Source organism: Tachyglossus aculeatus, assembly GCF_015852505.1.
Source record: "Tachyglossus aculeatus isolate mTacAcu1 chromosome 12 unlocalized genomic scaffold, mTacAcu1.pri SUPER_6_unloc_3, whole genome shotgun sequence".
Lineage (NCBI taxonomy): Eukaryota > Metazoa > Chordata > Mammalia > Monotremata > Tachyglossidae > Tachyglossus > Tachyglossus aculeatus.
Window position 1 is genome coordinate 7570146 of NW_024044830.1, and position 8381 is coordinate 7578526.

Here is an 8381-nt window from a genome sequence, read left to right on the forward strand (position 1 = left end):
ACTGAGGTCCAGAGAAGTTAAGTGACCTGCCCAAAGTCAGACAGAAGACAAGTGGCGGAGCTGGGGTTAGAATCCAGGTCCTTCTGATTCTTGCTAAACGTCCCCAAATCCTCTGATTAATCAATTAATTTATGGTGTATATTGAGAAATTATTGGGTGTAGAGCACTGTGGGAATGGAGCTACAAAGGTAATTACTCACTTGGATGTAATTCCTCGAGGTGTGTGAGTTCGGTGATGAGGACGAGGGTTCGTATCTTCTAATTCTTTCGTGTTCTCCCAAGCACACAATGCTCTGTCCATGATAAATGTTATTGATTTATTACAGGGTGTTCCGGTGGAAAGAACTTGGGTTTGGGATTCAGAGGATTAGGGTTCTAACCCCAATTCTAGCTCTGTCATGTACCTGTTGCGTCACTTTGGGCAAATTATTTCAATTCTTTATGCCTCCGTTCTGTCATCTGTAAAGTGATTAAGACTGTGTGCCACACGTGGGACAGTGACTGTGTCTGAACTGATTAGCTTGAACCTAGTCTGAACTGATTAGCTTGAACCTACCCCAGTGCTTAATACCACACACACACACACACACACACACACACGCACACACACACACACACAAGATTAGGTCACCCCCATGCCTTGTTCTAAGATTGCATTTTTATCTTGCAGCTACTTCAGCACTTAGCCCCTAGTACTTCATAAATGTCATTTTTCTGCAAAGCAATCATTGCTATATTTTTATATATAGTCTATATGAATTATTATGGGTATTATATAGTACTTTTCTTTTCCAAAGCCTTTTCACGTTGTTCATCCCATCTTTGACCTTATAACACCTCTGTGAGCTAGGGAGAGGGAGGAATTATCATTCCTAGATTAGCCTTGTGGGACGGCCCCGGGTCTGGGAGTCAGAGGACTGGGTTCTAATTCCAGCTTGCTTCTTGCCTGCTCTGTGACCTTGAACAAGTCAATTTACTTCTCTGTGCAACTGCCTTCTTCTTCTCCTCTAAAATGCGGATTCAATGACTGTCCTCCCTCTGTGAGTTCCAGATGAGACAGGGACTGTGCCCAACCTGATTATCTTGCATCTTCCTCAGCGCTTAGTGCAGTGTCAGGCACATAGTAAGAGCTTACCAAACACCATTAAAAATAACAACAAAAAAGCAGCTATTTACATGCGTTCCTCAGGGGCGGCTATTTGGGTTAGGTGGTCCTGCCGCAGGAGAATAACAGGGAATAAATAAGAGTTTTGGGTTCCTTTGGAATCGGCCACAGAGCCCAACTCTCAGGGAGATGGCTTCTCACTCATGCTAAAGTAACCAACTAATGTGTTTGTCCTGGATCAGAGGTTTCCGGAGTACAGAGGTAAGGCTTGGCAATGTCCCTACTGGGGATAAGTCTGTTGCTTCCAGGTTGGGCCTCAGGGGGCAATTAGGAGGTGGGATTATCTGATTCCACCCTGGGATTTCCTCGGTTTCTTGGTTGGCTGATGACTTCCTCTTGTTCCCAGTCCCCGGAGCAGAAGACTCTGGGAGAGGCTGAGGGGTGAATAGAACAGAGCGGGGTGATGTGGCCATCAGAGTCATTAATAATAATAACGATTATTATTAAGCAATAAGATTATAATAAGCAATATAATATAATAAGCAATAATAAGATTATTATTAAGTAAGCACTTACTACGTGTCAGGCACTGTACTAAGCGTTGAGGTGGATAGGAGCAAATTAAGTTGGACACAGTTCCTATCCCAGGTGGGGCTCACAGTCTCATGACAAGTGGGAGAGGGTCGAGCTCTGACAAGGATGTGATGTCGGTCTTTTTCTTACTCTTACCTCTTAAAGTGGTCAGTCAAGTAGTTGGCCAATTGTATTTATTGAGCATTTGCTGTGTGTAGAGCACGGCACTAATGCACTAAACAGTCACATTTCCTGCCCACAACTAGTTTACAGTCTAGAGGGGAAGACAGGCATTGACAAAAATAAATCAATTACAGATAAGAACATCAGTGTTGTGGGACTGGGAGGGGGGATGAATAAAGGGAGCAAGTCTGGGCGACCAGAAGGGAGTGGGAGAAAAGGAAAGGAGGGTGTAGTCAGGGAAGGCCTCTTGGAGGACATGGGCTTTCAATAAGGCTTTGAAGGAGGGGAGAGTTATTGTCTGTTGGATATGAAGAGAAGCAGAGTGGCCTAGTGACAAGAGTCTGGGCTTGTGAATGAGAGGTATTGGGTTCTAATCCCAGCTCTGCCACCTGTCTGCTGTGGGACCTTGGGCAAGTCACTTAACTTATCTGTGCCTCAGTTAACCTCATCTGTATAATGGGGATTAGGACTGTGAGCCCCATGTGGGACAACCTGAGTATCTTAACCCCAGTGCTTAGAACAGTGCTAGGCACATAGTAAGTGCTTAATAAATACCATCAATATTATTATGTGAAGAGGGAGGGTGGCAGGATGTTGGCAACGAGATATTCATTAATTCATTCAATCGTATTAATTGAGCACTTACTGTGAGCAGAGCACTGTACTAAGCGCCTGGAAAATAGAATTCGGCAATAGATACAGACAATCCCTACTCAACAATGGGCTCACAGTCTAGAACGGGGAGACAAACAACAACAACAAAAAACAAGTAGACAGGCGTCAATATAATCAAAATAGATAAATAGAATGATAGATATATACACATCATTAAGAAAATTAATAGAATAATAAATAGGTAAAAAGGATGGAGGTCCAGTGAGAAGGTTGGCATTAGACAAGCGAAGTGCGCCGGCTGGGAGTGTGACAGCACTAGCATACAACCCGAGTCCTCAGGCTTCTCTTACTCTTACCTCTTAAAGTGGAGTTCGGCCCTCAGAAATACCCTCCACATCTGTACATGATGTCCAGACCTGTGAGGAGTTTAGGTGCGGTTTTTCATGCATTCAATTGATCCACCAATCTTTAGTATTTGTTGGGCACTTACTGCGTGCAGAGCACTGCACTAAACTTGTGGGAGAGGATAACAGAGATGGTAGACACTTTCCCAACCTACAAGGAATATATCGATCGATTTGTGGTGTTTATTGAGCATTTACTGTGTGCAGAACACTATACTTGGAAGAGTCCCTTACAGTAGAATTGGTAGACGCACCCCTTGCCCACATCGAGCTTACAGTCTATATGGCTATGTAGCATGGGGATAGCAGATAGCCTTACAGTCAAGTAAACAATCAATGGTATTTGCTGAGAGCTTACTATTTCCTGAGCACTGTTCTATCCTTGGGAGAGTACGATACAATAGAATTGGCAGACCCATTCCTTATCCAGAGTCAGTGACTGAATGAATCAATGGTATTTATTGAGTGCTTACTATGTGCAGAACTCTGTACTAAGTATTTGGGAGAGTACAATATAATAGAATTACCAGACACGTTTCCTGCCCACAATCAATCAATCAATGGTATTTACTGAGCAGGGTGGCTTAGTGGAAAGACCATGGTCTTGGGAGTCAGAGGAAAAGAGATCTAACCCCGGCTCTGCCACTTGTCTGCTGTGTGACCTTGGGCAAGTCACTTCGCTTCTCTGCCTCATTTACCTCATCTGTAAAATGGGGATTAAAAATGTGAGCCCTGTGGGACAACCTGATTATCCTGTATCTACCCCAGTGCGTAGAACAATGCTTAGCACATTGTAAGTGCTTAACAAATACATTATTATTATTATTGAGAGCTTAATATGTGCAGAGTACTCTTCTAAGCACTTAATTTCATTCATTTATTTTTTCATTCAATTGAATTTATTGAGCATTTACTGTGTGCAAAGCACTGTACTAAGTGCTTGGGATAGTACGACATTACATTAAACAGACACGTTCTCTGCCCACAATGAGCTTACGGTCTCAAGGGGGTGACATACATTAATATGAATAAAGAAATAACAGATATGGACATAAGTGCTGTGGGGCTGGGAGGGGATGCGAATAAAGTAAGACCAGGCATGTCTTACTCTGTGCCAAGCACTGTGACCATCACAAGGATGATAATAATAATGATAAATGTGGTATTTGTTAAGCACTTACTACATACTAAGCATGGTTCTAAGTCTTAGGGTAGGTACAAGATAATCAGGTCATATTCAGTCCCTGTCCCAACGTGGGGCTTATAGTCTTAATTCCCATTTTTACAGATGAGGTGACTAAGGCACACAGAAGTCAAGCGATTTGCACCAGGACAAACAGCAGACATTTGGCAGAGTTAGGATTAGAACCCAGGTCCTTCTAGTTCCCAGGCCCGGTCTCTATAGACCAGGCCATGCTGCTTTTCATGGTGGCCTAGTGGGTAATTCCTGAGCACTTACTGTTTACAGAGACCTGTACTAAGTGGTTTGGAGTAGAATTGATGTTGTAGACACGATTCCAGCTCTTGAGGTGATTATAACCTTCAGTGAACTATGTGAAGTGCTCGGAAACGAAAACCCAATCTCTGGCCACACTCTACAAAACTGAGGTATTTGTTAAGCACTTACTATATATCAAGCACTGTTCTTAGTGATGGGGAAAATACAAGATAATCAGCTCAGACACCGTCCCTGTCCCACGTAGAGCTCACAATTCGAGGGAGAATAGATATTTAATCCCCATTTCATAGTTGAAGGAACTGAGGCACAGAGAAGTGAAGTTACGTGCCCAAGGTCACCCAGCAAGTAAGTGGTGGATCTGGAATCAGAACCCAAGCCTTCTGATCCGTGCTCTTTCCACTGGGCCTCGCTGCCTCAGTCTAATAGCTGCAGTGGGTGTAATGAATAATAAAACACATTAAATTTGATAATTTTGTCTTTCACAAATTGTTCAGAGGATGAGAGAAATAACACAAAGAAGGCGCATTCATTCATTCAATCATATTTATTGAGTGCTTACTGTTTGCAGAGCACTGTACTAAGCGCTTGGGAAGTACAAGTTGGCAACATATAGAGACGCTCCCTAACCAACGGTGGGCTCACAGTCTAGAAGAGTGACCGCTGGTCAACATTTCTGTGAGAGGGCCAGTTTCTCCATTCTACGGGTCCAAACACTGGGGAGACCCTTCTGCCCACCCTCTGCTTTTTAAAGGTTTTATGGTATTTGTTAAGTTCTTACTGTGTGCCAGGAACTGAAATAAGCTCTGGGGTACGTACCAGCTACATCAGGTTAGACACAGTCCCTGTCTCAAATGGGATTCACAGGCTGAGGTACCTGAGGAAGAGAGAAACTAAGTGACTTGTTCCAGGTCACACAGCAGTCAACTGGCAGAGTTAGGATTAGAACCCAAGGCCTTCCAACTCCCAGGAACGAGCTCTATCCACTAGGTCACATGCTTCTGCTCATAGGGAGGATGGAGCTAGAGGAGACTGAGGAGGATGAAGAGAATCAAGGTTGGCATTTGGAAAGGAAGGGGATAATGAGGTCAGTAGGATATAGGATGTCATCACCTTAACTTTATTCCTCTCATTCTACCAGTTTGCTCTCGTGCCCCTGACCTGATCAGACAGAAGACGTTTGGAGTCATGTGGGAAGTAGGGGGAGATAGAACCAGGAAGTCAATGACGATAATAATCATCATAATAATGATGGCATTTGTCAAGAGCTTACTATGTGCCAAGCACTGTTCTAAGCGCTGGGGTAGATACAAGGTAATCAAGTTGTCGCATGTGGGGCTCACAGTCTTAATCCCCGTTTTACAGATGAGGGAACTGAGGCCCAGAGAAGTGAAGTGACTTGTCCAAAGTCACACAGCTGATAAGTGGCCGAGTCGGGATTAGAACCCACGTCCTCTGTTCCCCAAACCCCTGCTCTTTCCACTAAGCCACGCTGCTTCTCTACCGATTTCCAAAGCACTTTGCTAAGCACTGGATGTAGACAGGGAGGCAGCGCGGCTCAGTGGTGAGGGCACGGGAAAGAGTCAGGAAACCTTGGTTCTATGTCTGTCTCCCCCTTTCGTTCATTCATTCATTCATTCAGTGGTATTTATTGAGTGCTTACTGTGTGCAGAGCACTGTACTAAGCCCTTGGGAAGTACATGTTGGCAACATCTAGAGACGGTCCCTACCCAACAACGGGCACACAGTCTAGAAGGGGGAGACAGACAACAAAACAAAACATGTGTGCAGGTGTCAAGTCATCAGAATAAATAAAGTTAGATTCACATCATTAACAAAATAAATAGAATAGTAAATATGTACAAGTAAAATAGAGTAATAAATCTGTACAAACATATATACAGGTGTTGTGGGGAGGCGAAGGAGGTAGGGCTGGCGGGGTGGGGGGGGCGGTGGAGAGGAGGAGAGAGAAAAGAGGGCTCAGTCTGGAAAGGCCTCCTGGAGGAGGTGAGCTCTCAGGAGGGCTTTGAAGGGGGGACGAGAGCTACCTTGGCGGATGTGCGGAGGGTGGGCATTAAGGCCAGGGGGAGGACGTGGGCCGGGAGTCGACAGCGGGACAGGTGAGAACGAGATACAGTGAGGAGGTTAGCGACAGAAAAGTGGAGGGTGCAGGCTGGGCTGTAGAAGGAGAGAAGGGAGATGAGGTAGGAGGAGGAGAGGTGATGGAGAGCTTTGAAGCCGAGAGTGAGGAGTTTTGCTGGATGCCTAGGTTGCCTGGAAGCGACTGGAGATTTTTGAAGAGGGCAGTAACATGCCCAGAGCATTTCTGCCCAAAGATGATCCGGGCAGCAGCGTAAAGTATAGACTGAAGTGGGGAGAGACAGGAGGATGGAAGATCAGAGAGGAGGCTGATGCAGTACTCCGGTCGGGATAGGATGAGAGATTGAACCAGCAAGGTAGCGGTTTGGATGGAGAGGAAAGGGCAGATCTTGGCGATGTTGCGGAGGTGAGACCGGCAGGTCTTGGTGACGTATTAGATGTGAGGAGTGAACGAGAAAGCGGAGTCGAGGATGACACCAAGGTTGCGGGACTGTGAGATGGGAAGGATGGTAGTGCCATCTACAGTGATGGGAAAGTCAGGGAGAGGGCAGGGTTTGGGAGGGAAGATAAGGAGTTCAGTCTTGGACATATTGAGTTTTAGATGGCGGGCAGACATCCAGATGGAGATGTCCTGAAGGCAGGAGGAGACACAAGTCTGAAGGGAGGGAGAGAGAGCAGGGGCAGAGATGTATATTTGGGTGTCATCAGCGTAGAAATGATAGTTGAAGCCGTGGGAGCGAATGAGTTCACCAAGGGAGTAAGTGTGGATAGAGAACAGAAGGGGACCAAGAACTGACCTTTGAGAACCTCTACAGCAAGGGGGAGGGGGAGGAGGAGCCCGCAAAAGAGACTGAGAATGCACGGCTGGAGAGATAAGAGGAGAACCAGAAGAGGACGGAGTCTTTGAAGCCAAGGTTATGTAGCATGTTGAGGAGAAGGGGGTGGTCCACTGTGTCAAAGGCAGCAGAGAGGTCGAGAATGATTAGGTTAGAGTAGGAGCCGTTGGATTCGGCAAGAAGTATGTTATTGGTGACGTTTGAGAGAGCAGTTTCGGTGGAGCGTAGGGGACAGAGGCCAGATTGGAGAGGGTCAAGGACAGAGTTGGCGTTGAGGAATTTGAGGTAGCGTGTGTAGACGACTCGTTCAAGGGGTTTGGAAAGGAATGGTAGGAGGGAAATAGGGCCATAACTAGAAGAGGAGGTGGGGTCAAGAGAAGGTTTTTTAAAATGGGGAAGACGTGGGCATTTTTGAAGTCAGAGGGGAAGGAACTAGTGGAGAGTGAGTGGTTGAAGATGAACGTTAAGTAGGGGAGGAGGGAAGAGGCGAGAGATTTCATTAGATGAGAGTGAATGGGGTCAGAAGCACAGGTGGTTGGAGTAGCATTTGAGAGGAGGCAGTAGTTCTCATCTGAAGATTCTGCTGGGGAGAATGGAACAGTAGTGGAGAGGGTTGAGAGCAAGGGGGTTGAAGAAGGGGGAGGAGTGACTTTTGGGATCTCAGACCTGATGGCGTTAATTTTACTAATGAAGTAGGAGGCCAGATCGTTGGGGGTGAGGGATGGAGCGGGGGATGTGTCTATTACATTGTTATGCTGGCCTCTTACTTCACTTGGTACAGTGCTCTGCACACAGTCAGCGTTCAATAAACACGATTGATTGCTTAATTCCTCTTCGCTGTAAGCTCACTGTGGGGAGGGACTGTTTCTTTTACTGTATTGCCTTGTGCTCTCCCAAGTGCTCAGTTCACTGCTCTGCTCACAGTAAGGACTCAATAAATACCATTGATTGATTGAGGTGAAAATGGGGATTTCCCCGGAGCAGGTGGCCGAAGGGGGATGAGTGGTTTTATAAAGCGCTCAATAAATATGATGGAATGAATCTCATCTTGGGGCAGATGAGATGATAAGGCCCATGGTGTCAACTGGAGGTGCCAACTAAACGTGGCA